The 20,858-nt window shown below is 34.1% G+C and overlaps 1 long non-coding RNA gene across 1 annotated transcript; it reads left to right on the top strand.

The window, feature by feature from the left end:
* Nucleotides 1-18,892: 18,892 nt before the first annotated feature.
* On the top strand, nt 18,893-20,271 carry LOC148697477 (uncharacterized). The gene is made up of 2 exons (XR_015961239.1): nt 18,893-18,948; nt 19,953-20,271. It is a non-coding gene; the product is annotated as an uncharacterized LOC148697477 (long non-coding RNA).
* The last annotated feature ends 587 nt before the right edge of the window (nt 20,272-20,858 follow it).

The raw sequence follows: 20,858 nt of genomic DNA, 5'->3' as shown, positions 1-20,858 counted from the left end.
ACATTATGCAAGGAAATAAGTGTGGGGGAGTAAAAGTTTGTTATTACGTTTATATTTATGTTTTGAGATTCAAAAGAAAAAGAAGAAGAAAAGAAAAAGAAAAACAAAAAAGGAGTGAAAATAAGTAAGAATGAACTCACGAGCGTTGATGGTTGAAGAAAGGGTCCAAAAAAGTTGAATATGGCCCTAAGTTTTGTGTAATTCCCCCTTGGGTGATCAAAGTTGACTTCTGCATTCTAAAGGGAATTCTAAGTGCCTAATTCAATACTTTGCTCACTATTGCTTAAAGAACGTTTGTTATCCTTACCTTTCATTTTTAGCCAATTACCCCAAGCCCCATTACAACCCGTGACTTCAATCTTGAGTGTTATGTGTTTCAATTTGTGGAGTTTGAACTTGGTATGAGCTTATGGTGTCACTGGTTCTCGCATCTAAGTAGGAGCATTCCATTCATGAGATCATATCTAAACATGCTTATTAACTCCAGAAATTGCGTTCTTTGTGATACATATATGTGAGTGTTCGTTTTCATGTTTACATCAATCTTCTCACATATGACTAGATTAGGGTGTGTAGTTAGAAAATCTGAGTGAAAATCGAGTGCATATCTTGTAAGGAATCGAGCAAATTCTCTAAGGCATGTTACTACATTCAAAACATGGTTTTAAATGCTTAATTGTGAACTAGTATATGGTGACTATGATTAAGAATGTACTTAAGTGTGAAGATGACTAAAATATGTGGGAATGATGATTTTTAACGTGTCATGTGCATTGGAAATCCCTAAGACGGTTGTTGGAAGGTTTAGGTTGTGTTTTACTTGTTTTGTTTCGTTTGGTTTTGTTTTGTTTTTCTTTCTGTTTTGCTCGAGGACTAGCAAAAGATAAGTGTGGGGGTATTTGATAGGAGCATATTCATGCGACTTAAATGGCTTGTTCTCGTGCATTTACGTTATGTTTCTCTAGTTATTTTAGTCCTTTATGCTTCTTTTGTGTGTTTTCAGGTTCTAAGGGCAAGGTATGCAAAAGGATGCCTTTTGGAGCCTTTTGGAGCAAATTAGAGATTGGAATGGATATCATATGCTTGGAGCCAAGAGGATGGACGAAATTAAAGACTTGAAGTAGGAAAGTTAAATCCTAAAAGACCTCATGTTTAAGTATCATTGAAGACTCCTACGCATTTTAGAACACAAAAACAACATTCCTTGCAACCTTAGGACATTGTCGTGTGTTTCCTTGTGTCTCCCTTCCTTGCCATGCAAGGAAGGGCTTTGTTCCCTATTTTAAACACTTAAAGCATTCACTTATCATATCATTCACTTATCATATCATTCACTTATCATATCATTCACTTATCAAACCATTCACTTATCACTTCCATTCACTTATCACTTATCACTTCCATTCACTTATCACTCACCACATATCATTCATTTATCACTTAACATATCATTCACTTATCACTTAACATATCATACACTTATCATAATCATTCACTTATCACTTATCATAATCATTCACTTATTCTTTCATCATTCAACCACCAATTCAACACATGCATCTTCAAACATATCAACCCAACAAGCACATGCTCCCCCTAATCCATTGCCGTGCCTTCCTCAACCATTTCAGCCACATTCTTCCACTTTGCCTTTCATCATTGCACCACAAATCAATCAACACATGCATTCCCTTCACATTCACCCACATGCACATTTAATCATTCATTTCCCAACTCAATACCGTGCATTTCACTCCCATTTCCAGCATGCATTCACATGCATTTTCAGCACCTACACACCTACATTCCACATGCATAACCAACCTAGTGTCACTCCCATTCATTCCCTTTAATCATTCAGCAACCATCATACATTTATTATCTTCCCCAACACATACACAACCTGCCATCATTCCAGAAAAACATCCCATGCCGTGGCCTTCATTCCCATTTCCAGTTTTTCCCTTTACATTTCACATGCATTCCATACTTTTCCTAGCTGTTTTCCATCATTATTTCAGCCATTCATTCACTCCCCACTCCATCTCCATTTCTCACACCACAACTAACACAAACACTTCCCCTTAGAATCCAAAACCGTGAGTCCCCCTTCCACTTCTCCTCCATTGCTTCCATTTCCACCACTCCTCATCCATTTCCATAATCCCCCAAACCTCACCTTAGACCTTGTGCTACAACAACGAGGAAGATAAGAGGGCCTAAACGTTCATACAATTCAAGTGTGAGTTGTTGGAATGTTTAGGTGTTTCTTTGATTTCAAAGTTTAAATTCAATTCTCTTTGTTTTGTACGTATGAGGAATGGAAGAGAAGAGTGCCTAAACGTTCATACAATTCAAGTTTGAGTTGTTGGAATGTTTAGGTGTTTCTTTGATTTCAAAGTTATGAGGAACTAATCCCCCTTTAGCTAGGGGGTGATTCGAAACTATGTTTATAGTTGCAATATGAATTGATTAACTTTCGTTGGAATTTCATAAGTTGTTGATTCAATTTGTTTAACCGTTTGATTGATAACTTATTTATGTATGTTTATTAAGAATGCGCGCTTAATTTTCATGCATGAATATGACGCTAGAATATAAGTGAGTTTCACCTAATCGTTATGAACTTATATTCACAAGTAGTGGAGGTTGCTTATAAACAATCGCGTTAAATGAATTCTTGGCACGAGTTTCATGCTCATCATAGTAACGAATGCCTTGTCAACACTTATAGTTTTCATGATGCTTAATGATCTTTGATTGTATCTTTATTGTGCTGTTCACGTAAAGGACTTTTGGAGAATGTTGTGAATTGCGTTGCGCTAACCCATCCAATTCATTAACTTAAGGAAAACTTGACGGTTAATTTAAGCGGACCTAATTAACCCGGAGTGTTGAGTTTCATAATTTATCGAAAGACCAACTGAGAATCAATCTTGTATGCAAGTGTAACATGTATGGAGATGAACCCCTTAGCTAGCATTCATCCATAAATTTCATATTTACATTCTGTCTAGTTTATTAACTTGTTTCGTTATTTCAATTTTCGTAAAAACCTCAATCCCCCTTTTGCTTTAATGTTCATTTTAGTTAGAATTCAATTTAGTTTGTGTTTTTAAAGCATTTTGAGTTTTTGGTTTCTCTTAGTGTTTTAAACTTTAATTTTGCATTCTTTGAGTCTAGTTTAGTGTTTTAAACTTTATTTTACGTTTTTGAGTCAGTTTCCAAGAGATTTGCAATCCCTCCTAATCCCCGGTCCAGAACGATCCCTACTTATTCTTATACTACAATTGTCAAAAAGAGGGTTTAATTTGTGCGCATATAATTCTCGCATCAGTCTTAGAGGCTACAATTTTTGGTATTACCAAAAGGCGTGGAATTTAGTTCCATGTTTCCAAAACATTCGCTATTCTCACACTTGGTTTATCGAGTTCTATCTCAGATCTCTGAAAAAGATCCCAATTTGGTTTCGAACTTGGTGTACTGTGTGGGATCCAAATGTTGATTACTTGCCTTTGACAATTATTGATTCTTTTCTAGAAAATTTTAGAAAAGAAAACTCTAATTATCTTGAAAAGAGGAAACTTTTTATGTGGTTTATGATAATATATGAACCTCCCTGAATCCTGAAATGAGATTATGGTTTTATTGACGATGATGAAGATGCTTGGGATTTTGTTCCACAACTTGAAAGGAAAATATTTATTCGTTGGTGGGATAAATTTCATCTTGATCATTTAAACCCAACATCTTTTAAAGCCCAGAAAATCCTGCTTGATAGGCAACCTATAGCTGAATTACCTTGCTCTACCCTTGATTTATCTAAAAAGATTGAAAAACTTAAGTCTTTGATCGAGTCCAGCCCTTCTTGTTCTAAAAAGGATCTGAAGGAAAAAGGTTCTAAAAATTCTTGAACTCGATGATTTAGATGATGAAAAAATGGAGTCTGAAGCAGCATCATCCCATCATCACATGGATGAAGACTTCGGTGATGACAACGAAGATGACTGTTATCGAATTTGTCCTCATGTCTGTCCAAAGAAGTAAGGCATGGAATGTTTTTCTCTAATAAAAGAGAAAGTGAAGTGATAAACAAAAGAAAAGTTGTTGTCTGATATCTAGATGCCAACAATTATTCTTTCCATGAATAATTGTCTTTGGTTCCTATAGATTTCTGTCAGTCTGCTTCCCTTTTTGGAAGCTTTTTGTGTAGCCAAGTGAAGCTGAGTCAAATCTACTTCATAAAGTGAAGATGCCGCCCAATGTGCAAGGCTGCTTTATGGTGCCCCTCTTCGTTTGCGACACTTGGTCTTTCAGTTTGTTTTTGGTTTTCTATTTAAAGAGCTAAATTCCACTTTGTAAAATACTCTCTTGAGTGCTTTATTTGAGGGTTATCTTTGTATCAAAACTTTGAAGTGCTTTACTGTAAGCTTGAAGATTAATAAATAAATGTGAGTTTGCTTTATCTTTGTCTACTTTATGCCATTTTATCCTTTCTAATCTCAATTTTTAATCATCCTTTACTTCATCTTTATTTATTCCAATTCCTAATCATAGGGGTATTATCTTTATACATATATTCTTTGCATGTTTATAAATTTAATTATAAGTTAAAGCAAGATTAGACGTTTTGAACTACTTTGGAGTCTCTGGGCCATATTTGGTGTGTATTATAGTATCTGATGGGTGAATCACTCCATTTATCCCTCATTTGATACGAACTCAGAGTTTCCATTATGAGAAAGTTTCATTACAGAATGAAGCATATATTCTTTGCATGTTTATAAATTTAATTATAAGTTAAAGCAAGATTAGACGTTTTGAACTACTCTAGAGTCTCTGGGCCATATTTGGTGTGTATTATAGTATCTGATGGGTGAATCACTCCATTTATCCCTCATCTGATACGAACTCAGAATTTCCATTATGAGAAAGTTTCATTACAGAATGAAGCATCGTTATATATTCTTTGCATGTTTATAAATTTAATTATAAGTTAAAGCAAGATTAGACGTTTTGAACTACTCTGGAGTCTCTGGGCCATATTTGGTGTGTATTATAGTATCTGATGGGTGAATCACTCCATTTATCCCTCATCTAATACGAACTCAGAATTTCCATTACGAGAAAGTTTCATTACAGAATGAAGCATAGTTATCATCTCATTAGTTTTGAGGTTATAATAGACGATATATTACAGAGAATAAATGCCTAGAGTTTGCAGGAAATCTAATATGCATACTAAACAACCAATTCTATAACATTGGTTGTTGATTTGTCAATATGGTTTACATTATTATTGCAGCGGAAAAGTGAAATAAGTTGATCAACAAATCAATCTATTGTCTAGATTGATTGGCTCTATACCACATGTAGACATTTGGTATTTCGAGATAAGTTGATCAACCAAATCATTAGACTACACTACCATGCTCTTCCATTGTCAACATGTGTTAATAAATGATGAATATATAATACAGAAAACTTACTTGCAGAATTTGCCGTGAAACCGTAGTAGTAAACACAAACCCTAGCAGCAAATAAGCTTGCAGAAATCAACCTTCTTTGTCGAAAGTAAAATGGGATTTTAACAGTGACCTTCTCTTCTCTAGAACTCGAAATTGTTCACTCTGAATAGTTCTAGTGCTTGGTGAACACACGTCCAAGAAGAGAGACTGTTGGAACTAAATTTGTGTACTGCCGTGAGTGGTGGAGATACACAAACCCATCCAAGTAAATTGTAAAAGAGTAAACAACCGTGAGCAAGCCCAAGACCGGGGATGAGAGTGTCTACCAAAGGCTCTTCGACAATCAAGTTAGCAAGCAAGTATAAGACATAGCAGTGGGTAAGAAAATTAGAATGCAAAGATTGTGTTACCAGAGATAAACCATAGAAAGATGTATTTATACCAGTCAAGAAAGAGATCTTCTTAGGATAGAATTATGTATTAAGCGAGAAGAATACCAGAGGATATCTAGGAGTAGATATTGTATTCTCTTGAGAGTGTGATTACTTGCGGCGCACAGCAATTCCTAAATTATAGGAACTCCAATAATATAGAAAACCTAGTTGATTTTGTGTTGGATCAGGTTCATGTGTCTTACAAAACAAGCATGGTCAATCTCATCGAAGTCGCTCGGACTTCGCTTATTGCTCCAGAAAGATGCTGCAGGTGGCACCGCTGCTCAGTTAGTCCAACTCCGCTTGGAACTATCGAGTTCATGATCAGACTTATGAGGTATTTGTATTCCAATCTGCCTTACTTTGGTCTAAGAAAATCAGGATCCCACAAAGAAAGTTTCATATTTAAATAATATTATAATTACTCGAAAACCTATATTATGGGACAAATTTCATTGCATCCTTGTTTACTTAACAAAAATATTCGTTGTGCATACACTTACCTAACGACTTCTTATCATCTCCATAAACTCAACGCGATGACAAGATGTTGTACCATTTAGTTTTGTGCGACGATACGCTTCATTCCCCTATATTTTAGGCGATGAAACATTTCTTGGTAAATATTTAAAGAGAGAATTGAAAATTTAAAAACAAGGAACACGTACTACTAGAAAAGTTTAATTAATCTGCTGTGTTATATAAAACGGAATAAGTTGCTGCAGCCATATTTATTATAGCCCATGCAGCTAGGCCAGATTGCATTAAACACTCCCCTCTCTCAAATCATAAATCACATCGATCGACTTGTATGCATAAAATCATACAAGGTTCAAGCCGAGACCAAGAAGACTTTCTTTTTTAGCTCAAAGCATCAAACTCTTGACTTCGCACATGGCAGCCATGCATGTACATGATCTTTTTATTTGAGGGCTTTGAATCAATGTTCTTTGGTTGCACGGTTCAGCAACAACCTCATAAAATCAACATCATCATTGCAGTACTGAAAAAGAATTCAGTTATCTTAATATAACAACTAATTAACCTGATAAAGTTCAATTAATTGATAATAATATCGTTCTTAATAGATTATTGGATACCGACTATTCAGTAGATTCTTTTGAATTTTTGAATTTTATTATTATTAAGGGGAGAAGAGAGAATTTGAAACTATTACATCATTTAAAATATCATAAATTGTCTTTAAAAACTCCAAAATTTACAATTGAATTAAATGAAATTAACTTAGTAATTCAAGATATTTTGACAAAAACATATCTACTAATTAATAAAACTCTCTTTGTCAACCAAAAGAAGGTGAAAAAACAAATTAGTCTTCTATCACACAAAAAAAAAATGATAGGCAATAATGTAATTCCATAGGTCCAAATTTTACTGTTTTTTATTAAAACATCACCTATAAATGATGTTAAAATACCTCTAATATTATAAAAAATTAAAAAAAAAAAAAAAGACAAAACAAAAACCTCCCACTCCCCTCACGTTCTCTCTCTCTCTCTCTCTCCTTCTCATTTTCTCTAAAAAAAATGTGTTCATACACAGAGTGTGTAGGCAAATGCTAGTATAAATATAAAAAAAAAATGTAATTTTTCTATTTTTTTTTAATCGTAAAAAAAATAAAAAAATAAAAAAATAAAAACTTAATTTTACAAAGGTTAATTTATGCCATGGGGGTGTGATATCTGATAACAGTGCTCAGAGAATCAAAGAAAACCAGAAAAGACTTGGAGATATAGAGAAAAAGAATTGTAGAGAGAGAGAGAGAGAGAGATCAAAAGATATGAATTTCAGTGTATTACTTTGAATGAATCATTTACAAGATTCTCACACACTTATATATCCAAGTGCTACCTTATCTCCTAAGCTTTCGATACTAATAACTCTAACTAACTAACTATCTTTTATAACAGTTTTACACATCAGCACCATTTTAAACATTTTGACCATACTACCTTTCTTATGCTAGTCAATATCCCCCCGCAATCTTAACTTGGGGTACCAAGTTTAAGATTGTAACAATGCTTGACAAATAACGGACCATGCAACCCCTTAGTTAGTATATAGGCAGATTGATCTTCAGTGGGAATGTAGGAGGCTTCTAAATCACACCTTCTCTCTAACAAAATGGTAATCCGTATCCAAGTGCTTGATTCGAGAATGAAACACTAGATTTGCACTTAATGCAATCGTAGACAAGTTATCACAGTGTATAACTGGTGGTGTTGGCAGAAACAACCCCAAATCCTTCAAAACTGCCATTATCCAAGCTAAATCAACTGCAGTGTGAGCCAAGGCTTTGTATTCCACTTCAGTAGAGCTTCGAGAGACACAACTTTGTTTCTTTGACTGCCATGAAATTGGATTATTACCAAGGAAAACAAGATAACCAGTCACAGACCTTCGAGTGTTCAAATCTGCAGCCCAATCAGAGTCTGAAAAAGCCTTGATAATCGGTTTTGTAGCTGCTAAATACACAATACCATATTGCATTGTACCTTTAAGATACCTCAAGATTCTTTTCACAGCTCCAAGATGAACATCAGTTGGTGTTTTCATAAATTAGCACACAGAATTAACCGCAAAAGCAATATCCGGCCTAGTAAATGTCAAGTATTGTAGAGAACCTACAATACTTCTGTAAAATGTAGGATCAGTCAATGACATTCCTTCGATGACAAGTAATGAGTTGTGCGGCTTACATGGTGTTGTGGCTGGCTTGCAAGAATCCATTCCAGCTTAATGAATCAAATCGGTTATGTATTTCGACTGGTTTACAAAGATATCACCATTTGATTAATATGAAATCTGTAGGCCCAAGAAATAACTAAGTCTTCCCAAATCTTTTAATTCAAACACCTCTGATAAGTCATGAAGGACTTGTTAAACTTGGACAGAATTAGAACCTGTCAAAATTATATCATCCACATAAAGAAGTAGTATAATGATATCAGCACCATTGTTCTTTACAAACAAACTTGTGTCAGACAATGAAGCATGAAACCCCATAGCACACAAATAGGTGGTAAACTTAGAGTTCCAGGCCCTTGGTGCTTGTTTAAGGTTGTACAATGATTTAACCAATTTACAGACATGAGTGGGACTGGTAGGATCAATAAAACCTTGACATTGTTGCATATAAACCTCTTCTTGTAAATCCCCATGCAAGAATGCATTTTTAATGTCTAACTGTTTTAATTCCCAATGATTCATTACAGCTATAACAAGAATGATTCTTACTGTTGTGTGTTAAACAACAGGACTAAACGTCTCTGAATAATCAATTCCATGCTCCTGTGAAAATCCTTGAGCCATCAATCGAGCTTTGTATCTCAATACACTGCCATCAGAATTCTTTTTGACCTTGTAAACCTATTTACTACCAACCACAGATATGTTACTAGGATATGGAACTAACTGCCAGGTACCTTGAGCCCTAAGGGAGTCATATTCTTCCTGCATAGCTTGCTGCCAATGTGGAATACTTGCAGCTTTTCGAAAATCAAAGGGTTCTTTAGTATCAGTTATCTCTGTCACAAATGAATAACCACCAGAAAACACCTCATCATCTATAATTTGTAATGACTTTAATTCTGGAAAAGATGTCAAATATGCAGCATAATTTTGTCTTTGTATAGTCCCACTCTTCAATCTTGTAACCATGGGATGAGTAGATAATACATCTGGGGACATTGAATGATTTTCAGAATGTTCACTTAGTTATGGAGAAATAGGAATTAATACCTCCAGTTGGGAACTATGATGGACAGGAAACAAGGGTGATTCATTGACTTCAGCATTGGAGTGATGATGGGAAGTTGATGGTTGAGAGTTGCTTGAACTATTAACAAATTGATTAGATGCTTCCATATCAAAACTTGATTGCACACTTGACACTTGCTGCTGAGAGACAGGTTCTAACTCTGAATCTGCTTGTAATTCATAAATAGACACACCATTTGATACTAATACTAAACTATTAATTGCAGGAATAGGCATTTAGACCATAACCACATCTCCTGTTATCTGCTTAGGCTGTTTAGAATGAATATACCCTCGAGATAGTTCTGTTTTATATGGAAACACTTCCTCATTGTATATGACATGCCTTGACAAAATCAATTTTCGATTGGTCAGATCATAGCATATTGCTCCTTTGTATCCCAAAGCATAGCCAAGAAAAACACATAGTGAAAATTGAGCTTGAATCTTATTGATAGTATATGGTCTCAGTAAGGGATAAATGGCAGTGCCAAAGACTCTAAAATTATGAATCTCTGGTGTTTTCCCAAACAAAAGTTGATATGGAGACTTAAACTCTAAGATCTAAGATGGCATTCTGTTAATTAAGAAGACTGCATGAGAACAAGCATGATACCATAACATTTGAGGCAAATTTGCTTCTGTCATTAAAGTGATGGCAGTTTCTACTACATGACGATGTCTCCTTTCAGCAATACCATTCTACTAATGAGTATAAGGACAAGAAATCATGTGTGAAATACCCTTACTTGCTAGAAACTCCTTAAATGCTTTACTCATATATTCACCTCCTCCATCAGATTGAAAACATTTAATTGAGGCATGAAACTGATTAAACACAAAAGCAGTGAACTTCACAAAAATTGAACAAGCTTCTGACTTATTGATCATAGGAAATATCCACATGAATCTGGAAAATTCATCCACAAATGTAATGTAGTACTTATATCCATCTATAGATTGTATTGGAGATGGTCCTCATACATCGGAGTGAACTTTCTCAAACAAACACTTAGCTTTATTTTGTCTAACTGGAAATACTTGTCTACACATTTTCCCTTTTACACAAGAAGAACACATAGTTGGACAAGGATCTTTACTAGTAGTAATTTCAGCAGCCTTCAACATTTTAGCCAAAATCTCCTCAGATGGATGTCCTAGCCGTTGATGCCAAATTGCAGTCCTTACTTTCTGTCCCAAGAATGCAGCACATCGACTTAACCTTGTAGCAAATGAATTATCAAAGACAGTCACTGGAATCTTGAAAAGTTCCTCATCATCACTCATTCCTTAGTACAAAATCACCCTTGTTTCTTTGTCCTGTATAAAGAAATCCACATCATTACAAATACACCAACATTCATTATCTTTGCATAACATCTTAACAGAAAAAAGATTGACAGTGATTTGAGGCACATGCAAAACATTATGCAGAATTAAAGCATTAGTCGAAGTTGTAGTTGTAAAAGAACCAATATTCTTGATTGCCAAACCTTCACCATTTCCAATTGTTATTTTCTCATCTCCATTGTAAGGATTGACTTGAGAGAGGGCATGAACATTAGAAGTCATGTGGTGTGTAGCTCTGGTGTCTAGAATCTAAGTATCCCCATTTAAGAACCCATGTCCATTGTTATGTGGTGCATTTTGTCCAATATTAGCTTGTGCAGTCATTGCAGTCAAGGAAGGAGGTGGTGGAGTACCTTGATAAGAAAAATTATTTCGATGATAACACTCCAGTGCAACATGTCCTCTTTTCCCACAAATCTGGCAAGCAATGAACCCTGTATTTCCAGTGGCAGCTCTGTGATAGCAATTAGCTGTTGTGTGTCCCCTCCTAGAACATATTTGACATTCAGGTGAAACATCAGATCTGTAAGTTGTATTGCCATTTCAGGTATTACTCTTTTGAAAACCACTACCGGAGAAACTGGTTCCATTTTGTGATTGAACATTTTTACCATTGCTAGAAAAGTTGCCATTAAAACTGCCATTGTTACTTCTGTGACCAGATTGATTTCCATTGACAGAGAAATTTCTTAAACCATTGTTATTCTATGATCAAAATTACCATTGTTATAATTGCCACTATATCTCCTATTTCCCCCTGAAAAATTGCTCTTCTGCACAAACTTGTCACCATTCCCCACAAAACCAGAACCACCATGAAACACATTAGAGTGTTCTCCATCATATTCCCCCTGAAACCTATGAGAATTGGAACTTTCCCCAACTTCAAAACTGTTATGATTACTCTGAAAAGCATTGGAACCAGAACCGTTTCCATGAACATACATTGCTGCCATGGATGTACTCAAAGACTTCATTCTTGATTCAATATTAGCCTCTGCACCAAGAAGTTGAGCCCTCAAATCTTTATATGATATAGGAGAATCCCGAGCCAATATCACAGTCTTTATCATTTCAAACTCAGGAGGTAACCCAGATAACACAGTTATAAGAAAATCATTCTCAATTATTCTTTCTCCAGCAGACACTAGTTGATCTTTAATTGCTTTAACCCATAAAAGAAACCTATCCACAAATTTCCCACCTTTTTGGATAGTGTGAAACTCACTCTTGATTGATTCTAACCATGGAGACAGACGCAAACCTTTCTTGTCAGCAAGTCCAAGCCTCACACGCAGTCTTACTACCAATAATGTGTTCCATAACATCATTAGATAGCGCAGCAATGAGAAGACTAAGTAAGGCTAGATCCTTCTTCACTCAATCTTTATACGCCACAGTGACTTCATTAATAACCCCTGCCTTTGTATCAGTAACAAATCTCGAAGGACATGGATCTTCACTCGTGAAATGATCAAAAAGATCGTATCCCCTAAGAACAGACTGAAACTAGAAACTCCATTTAACAAAATTGTCATCCTGAAGCTTTACCATGAGCATACCAAGCAACCCTTCAATCTTGACATTAGACGCCACCATTTGAAAACCAAACAACCAAACAAAAATGTGTGTAGACATTGAAATTTCAGTGAAATAAATGTTGACCAATGTATTAAAATTACAACCTTTATTCATTTCACCTACATCACACACTTATTTCACCTACAACATCCACTCACTTCACCAAAAAAATGGATGGTGGTGATACACTCTCTTGGCCTATAAATAGCCTTCTCCATCAAGAGGAAAGGGGAGGAATTTACATCACACCAAAACCTTGAAGCTTTGAAACTCTAAAGCTCTCAAGCAAATCCCGAAGGATCAGTAAAAACCCTCTTCGTTGTTCGTCAAAATCCTCCTTTAAGATCAAGCCCCAACGGCCCTTGAAGAAACTTCCCTCAACCTTCGAGATCAAGCCCTGACGGCTCTTGAAGAAAGTGTTCATCGTTCATCACCTGTTCATCCTAAGATCAAGCCTCGACGGCCCTTGGATCAACAAACAACTGTTCTTCAAGATTAAGCCCCAATAGCCCTTGAAGATCCATTCATCAATTGTTCATCCCTAGATCAAGTCCCGACGGCCCTTTGGATCAACAGCTCATCCACAAACCCACACCTTACGAAGATAGAATCAGATGACCAAATTACAAAGAGATTGTAACCCCAAAATCATTAATATAAAATATTATTTTTTGCACACGTATTCTTGTTTTAGGAAAATTCGTGTTTACAATGTGTTCTTGAACCCCAAATATGCTACCCTTCGTTTCTTGTGGCTATCAGCCTTTTTCTTTTTTTTATGAAAACAGCTTCCGAACCTCAATAAATCGTGATCAAACAATGGCTATTGGCCTCTTACGTACTCAAACAATGGCTATCGGCCTTTGAATTTGCTAACAATGGCTATCGGCCTTCAAATTCATAGAAAAATAACAAGCACTCTTCAACTAGAACATATCACAAACAGATGGTGTGCACTGCGAAAACAGAAACAAAGAACCTGATATGAACGAAACCCTTGACCCTTTTTGGTAGAAATCGCTGTGAACTTGCAACCATCATTAAACTTCAATCGATCAACCCCCAAGAAATCTCCAGTTCCTTAATCTTCAGTGGAAGAAATGGCACCAAGAATCGTCCGGGCTCTGATACCATGATAACAGTGCTCAGAGAATCAAAGAAAACTAGAAAAGACTTAGAGATATAGAGAAAAAGAATTGTAGAGAAAGAGATATCAAAAGATATGAATTTCAGTGTATTGCTTTGAATGAATCGTTTACAAGATTCTCACACACTTATATATCCAAGTGCTACCTTATCTCCTAAGCTTTCGATACTAACAACTCTAACTAACTAACTGTCTCTTATAATAGTTTTACACATCAGCACCATTTTAAACATTTTGACCATACAACCCTTCTTATGCTAGTCAATAGTATCCACACACCTCATTTTACTTCGCACACACCTTTTTAATTTTCTCCTGTCTGATTGGATGAATTTAAGAAGATCAACATATGGAAATTATCTAAAAATTTATGAGAAGTAAATTAGGGTGTGTGGATAGCACACTCCATGCCGTGGCGGGAGGCTAGATATCATAAAGCCAGAACTACACGTAATGTGTGTGTGTGTGTGTGTGTGTGTGTGAGTGTGTGTGTGGAGGAGAGGATTCCACCTAAATAGGTTTAGCAACAAAAGCTTCTAATATGATAAAGCCAGAACTATACATATAGTAGGCCTGGTTTGGTACTGAGGTGATTCTGAAAAAAGCTGGTATCAAAAAAAGCTGGGAGCTGTTTTTGTGTTTGGTAAACATTCAGCTTCGGCTTTTTTTCACAGTTTTGGGTGAAAAAAAGCCAAAAACAAGAAGCTGCAAAACCCAGCTTTGAAAAACCAGCTTTTTTTCACATCTGTTTTACATAAAAGTTTACCAAACACTATAATACTGTTTTTTTTTTTTCAAAAGCACTTTTACAAAAAAGTTTACCAAACACTCTGCTGCTTTATTTCACAGCTGCTTATTCTCACAGCACAACAGAAGCAGTTTTTTTTTAAAGCACAGCAATACCAAACCAGCCCGTAGTAAATTTGTCCTGTTTGAATTGATCTGGCCACTCTTATTACGTCTACATGTACGATATGTACTAAAGGAAAATGACATGTATATTTGGACTGAGCCATCATATACACCAGCCTCTGGGGTTTAGGGAATCTATATAAAAGGTCATATGAATTCCGTTACGATTAATTTTGTTGAACAAAACAAATGCGACATTGTGATATATTCTCAAGTTTGAAATAATTACCTAAAATTTAACTTGTTTGGTACTTTCTAGATCCAATTTTTTTTTGTTTTAAAAAAAATGATGATTAATGCAGCTAAATTATTTAGTTTATTAAATTAAAAAATTAAAAATTAAATCTAAGAAGGATGCCATAATATATTGTTTCACCACTTGGATTTTTAGTTTACCAATAGTTGTAGGGAAATTAAACTTATATGAAACAAAAAATAAAATGGAATGGATATATTTTTATTTCCATGCACTCCATGGCTTACTTCTAGTTTTTAGATTGAATAAATAAAAAATAAAAATAAAATTTTTGATACAACTCTAAGGGGAGAGGGAATTTGTTTAGATCACATAATAGCTCAGCACTAATTATGTATCAAACTCAGCACAAATATAAACTTCATCGTCATTCATGTGAGTCGAATCTGAAACCTCTTACTTACAATTAAAGAGAAATTTTATTAAACCGTAATACTACTTAGTATAAATCGAAAGGAAAAATTAAAAGACATATATAATCATGAGCGTGTAAAATTAAAAATTTGTTAAGAAATCCATTTATTATTTATGAGAGAGGACTTGGAGTGGGGTCATGATTAAATGTCATTGCAAAACAAATGTGGGAAAAAAATTGGCTCACTCTATGTTTCATATGCTATGTTATCGTCCTCACAATTGGTGGATTGCCGTGTTCACGGTGCATACCCAACCCTGATAAAAGGTTTTTCCCCCACCCCACAAGTTCCCAATCCCACGTCTTCAATACAAAAAAGAGTAAACTACCGGTCTCCTTCTGAACTTTTACCTAATTTTTTTATTTAGCCTCTAAACTTTTAAATTGGAAGATCAAGCACTTAAACTAATTTTCTTGGCCAATTTCCCCTAATGTTAGTTTTTCATTCATTTCATTCAAATTTCTATTAAATGAAAACATGTGCACGTGAGGATAGTTTGGTCGCTTTGTTCTTTAAAATAATTGAAAACCCTAGATTTCTAAAATGTTGACCTGTTTAAATCTATGTGATTCTATAGTTTTTGTGTCTAAAGGTCTAGCGAAGTGACCTTTTTTGCTCTCTAAGGAGTGTTACATGGTGTGCACGTGATAAGAGCTAACATTAATTTAGATGGAATATACGAAAAACCAACGGTATGGTAGAAATCGGCCAAAAAAATTAATTTAAGTCCTTGATTTTAATTTAAAAGTTTAGGGGGTAAATTGAAAGCTAGGTGAAAGTTCGTGAGAGAAATCGACAACTTACTCATACAAAAAACAGTCATGTTAAGTTATCAAATTTGTTTTCTATTTTTTTGGTTAGTTACTCAAAAACAGTCTTTTATCATTACTTGTAAATTACCAAATTACTTGTAGAGAGTTTTTATACATGACTCAAAACTGTAATTTGTCCACAAAAATGTTCAATGATTTTTTTTTTCCTTCTTTTAACAAATGATATTATCTACACTAAGAAGGGGTGGTGGGCTTAGCCTCATAATGGGTTGACAATAATGTGATTCAAATAAGCCTTTGGAGAGAATCGAACCTAAAACCTCTTAGTTACAAGTGAAGAGGAATATCACTAAACCATAGTACTAAGTGACTTCTTTTAAATAAAGAATAAAGTAACAAAAATAAAATTTGTAACGTGTCAATTAATGAATAAATGCAGGGTCTTTCAAATTTATAAGTAGTGTTGTCCACATACTCTTTCTTTTGTTCCACATCTCTCTTAATATTTGACCGTCAAACTAAATGAGTAAAAAGGATGAAAGGACAAAAACTAATAGTAATGTATGAAAAGTAAAAATAAGTGTTTGAATAGCAATCACCCTATAAATGTAACAAGAGCACCATGCACGTCACCATCATACAGTTATTTTTCATTCACATATGTTGAATTTCTTTATTCAAAAACTTTGGTTTCAGTCTCTGATTGACTAAAATTTTAAATTAAAACTTTATTAATTTGAATATTTGATTGAAGGACAAAATGTTAAATTTCAGTATCAATTAAGAACTTTAATAACGAATTTATAGAATCATTCCTAAAATCATGTAAGGATTAATACCAAATAGGATTTATATATATATATATATATATATATATATATATATATTTATTTATTTATTTTTCTCAAATTTGAATTGTGTGAAAGCTGATCAAATTTTTTATATTTTCGGTTAGAATGTTTTATTTTTTATTTTTAAAATATTAACGTGTTTTAATTTTTTTTTTTAAAAAGATACATTTTATAATAAAATATGAGTACATAAATAAAAAGGTGAATAGATATTGTACACTAAGAAAATGGGAATATTTTACCAAAAAAAAAAAAGATTTTTTAAATAAATAAATAAATTATTTTTAAAATTCCAATTAAAGAGGGATAGTTTTGAAATCATAAATGTTTACCTTGTTAGCCTTCCTCTTTATATATAAAGATCTCATTCTTAACTTGTATTATTTCAATTTTTTTAATTTTTTTTTAAAAGAATAATTTTTTTTTTTTAAATTCTAATTAAAGAGTGGTAATTTTGGAGTTATGAATGTTTCACATAGGCCTTCTAGCTTATATGACACATCCTAGCCTGGGCTCGACTCCATCGTAGCACAATATTGTTCGTTTTCGGCCCCGATCACGCCCTCACGGTTTTGTTTCTGGGAACTCACACAAGAACTTCCTAGTGCATGCCTTGATTTAGGTCGATCGGGGTATGTCATTATATATGTATATGTATATATATATATATGTGTGTGTGTGTGTGTGTGTGTGTGTAGATAACAAAGTGGAATATTTTTTTATGAAAAATGGTACATTATAAATAATTTATGAGAACAATAAAAGAATAAAAAAAATTACCGGTAAAAATAAAATTTTAAAAAATGGGCACAAAAAAAAAAAAAAATTAAATATATAGATACAAATTAAAACTAAAAGAAAATTGGTACATATTAAAAAAATGGTTGCAAATTCATAAATGAGTATAAATTTAGCCATACATTTAAATACACTAAAATGGATCTATTTGTAAATGGTTAAATAATTTTAATTATAAAATTTAAATATGTTGACATGTAAATCTTTTATTATTGAAATAATGATGTAGAAAAAACCAAATGACTTATGTAACATCCCACATCGCCCAGGAAGTGGACCATGTAAGCCTTATATGTATATTCTCATCTCTACCTAGCACGAGGCCTTTTGGGAGCTCACTAGCTTCGGGTTCCGTAGGAACTGCGAAGTTAAGCAAGTTCGCGCGAGAGCATTCCCAGGATGGGTGACCCACTGGGAAGTTCTCGTGTGAGTTCCCATAAACAAAATCGTGAGGGCATGGTCGGGGCCCAAAGTAGACAATATCTTACTACGGTAGAGTCGAGCCCAAGATGTGGTGGGGGCCCGGGCCGGGATGTGACAACTTAGCTCAAAAATTGAAAAGGAATAACGTTTTAATCAATGACATAAAAAATGAAGGATGAGATCCTAATTTCTTCTTTTTTATTTTCACACACGAAGGAGAATCCAATGATTGTAAAACACACACTCACACAAAAATTTTGCACATTAAACTTTTATGTGTAACAAAAATGACTTCATAGAGATAAGGAGCAAAGTATTTTGTTAGAGAGAAAAAAAAAGATATTTAGAATAAGTCCGAATTTGAATTAACGAGAAACTATCACATTATTTGACATATATAAATACAAGAAGTTGATGAGAGTGATAAGAACCTTTCAAAATGGCTTTCAATGTGGTATCGGCAATCAAGGAAAACGACAGTACTGCTAGTACTACTACTACTATTGCTGGAACTATTTCTGCAACGACTACTGCAAGCTTCAATGACAATGTCAATGAAGAGTGTGATAAATCTGGGTGCCGCCGTGGCCGACCCTTCGGAAAAAAGTGCAGCCATCTGTTGAAGAAGCAGCGGACTAAGTTCTACATCCTCCGGCGTTGCATAGCTCTGCTTCTCTGCTGGCACGAACGTGACTCCTGATGAATACTAGTAACCGTGATAAGTTAGCACGTACTGCAGCAGTGCGGCTAGCTGCAACTGTTAGTTTTCCACAATTTCCTCTGCAATATTAATTATATATGTGTGTGTGTAACTAGATTCTTTGATGGAATCAAGATCTGTCTATTATACAACATTTAATGTTGGTTCTTCTTCACTTTTCAAGTTTTTCTCGTCTCTCTTCAGACTCTTCGACATGTTCTTTTTTCTTTTTCGTTATTTTTTTTGGTGGTGGTTAATAATTAGCTCTTCTCTAAAGAGCTATATACATATTATGGATATATTCTCATGGTGTACACCAAAATAATTAAGTTTTATACACATCACGGTTTGAATTTCAAACAATTCTGTCTTACCAAACCAAGAAAAACCAAATCCTCGGTTGGTTTGAAGTTTCTTCTATTTGAAATACCCATGTATACATATCCTTTTATCTTTCCATCTTAATTTCTAGTTATTCTTGTACTCGACTTTGTTATTCCAGTTCTTAATTAGGTATCTTTCCATCTCATTTTCACCTTCATTACTTGTACAAATATGTACATTTTCTTCCTATTTTGAATAAATTATTGCAAAAAAGAAATATAGATTTTCTTATATTCTTTATTCATCATTTAGAAGGAGTATCATATTGATTGACATGGTAAATGAATAAGTACCAAAAAAAAAAAAAAAAAAAAAAAAAAAAAAAAAAAAAAAAAAGGATAGAGTGGATTTATATGGGACTCCATAAATTTTTTGATAGAGATTTCAATCTGATCAAAGTGAAAAACAGTATCCAGCACCAAGAATACTATAAAATATTGGAACTTTAACGAAAACTTCCGGTACTGTTCACTTTAACAAAAAAAAAAACCATATTTTTACACTAAAAAGTCAATCCTGGTACTATTCACATTACCCTTTATTTTATCTTTTTCATTAATTTTTCTTAAAATATTTCTAGCTATCCTCTAATACCAAGTCAATAATCAAGTCGGGAGATTCCTCGAACAAAATGGGCTCATGCGAGCAGCCTAGTAAAGTGGCTTGCATAAAATAACAGGTCCTATGGAAGAGTTATCTTCATCAGATTGCTCCAAAGCGGCAAGGGCAATCACAGCATCTCCTTCAAATTGAGTAGCAGTGGCGCGCAGCTCTTGAGCAAGGAGTACAGCTCGTTGTGCAGCGCATGCAGCGGCGATGTTACCCCAGCTGAGCAAGGACATTTTCTTATATTAGCATATGTACATATTTGTGTGTATGTATAGCAGACAATATTGATTTTTTGTATAAATACTAGAAGCCGCACACATTCTGCCAGCAAAAAAATGGCATAATAGAATTTTTTTTTTTTTTTTTTTTTTTTTTTTTTTTTTTTCATTTGTAATCAAATTATTGTCTTATGATACGTACCACTAAGTCCGGAAAATCAATAGTTATCTTGCACTTATGAATTTAATGGATCTTTGCAATGGTTAGATCTTTACATAAAAGTCGAATCACTGATTGAGACAAGGAATCATAGCCTAACCCTTTATAATCATAGCCTATTAATACTATAGTTTGATGATATGATATTATTTTTTGTGTGTTAATTTTACAAATAACAATTCGATATTAATTTATTATAATTAATTCACACCCGTAATATCGGACAATCTAATTACAATAAGGGCCTCCCGTTTTGGGGACAGTTGACTGGAGCAAGGAAACAATTTGATCATTATTTTCTTTGGATAAGTTCTAAATTGTTAGTTTTATAAGGGTCATGTGTCCTCAAATCCCCTCATCATTTGATTTTAATGTTTCTTGCTATGCAACCAAACTTATGGTAGATATAAAGCAATGCCATGTATAAAGTTTCGCACAAAAAACAACACTTTGGACACGCAATTTTAATATTTAGATGAAGAGCTAGTACTATTGTTGACTCTAAAAACTACAAAGCTTATCTAATGTGCAGACCGAA

The sequence above is a fragment of the Pyrus communis genome, chromosome 4, assembly GCF_041283825.1.
Source record: "Pyrus communis isolate YQ-2024b chromosome 4, ASM4128382v1, whole genome shotgun sequence".
Classification (NCBI taxonomy): domain Eukaryota; kingdom Viridiplantae; phylum Streptophyta; class Magnoliopsida; order Rosales; family Rosaceae; genus Pyrus; species Pyrus communis.
Note: the sequence above shows the minus strand (reverse complement) of the source record. Positions and strands in the feature narration are given on the sequence as shown.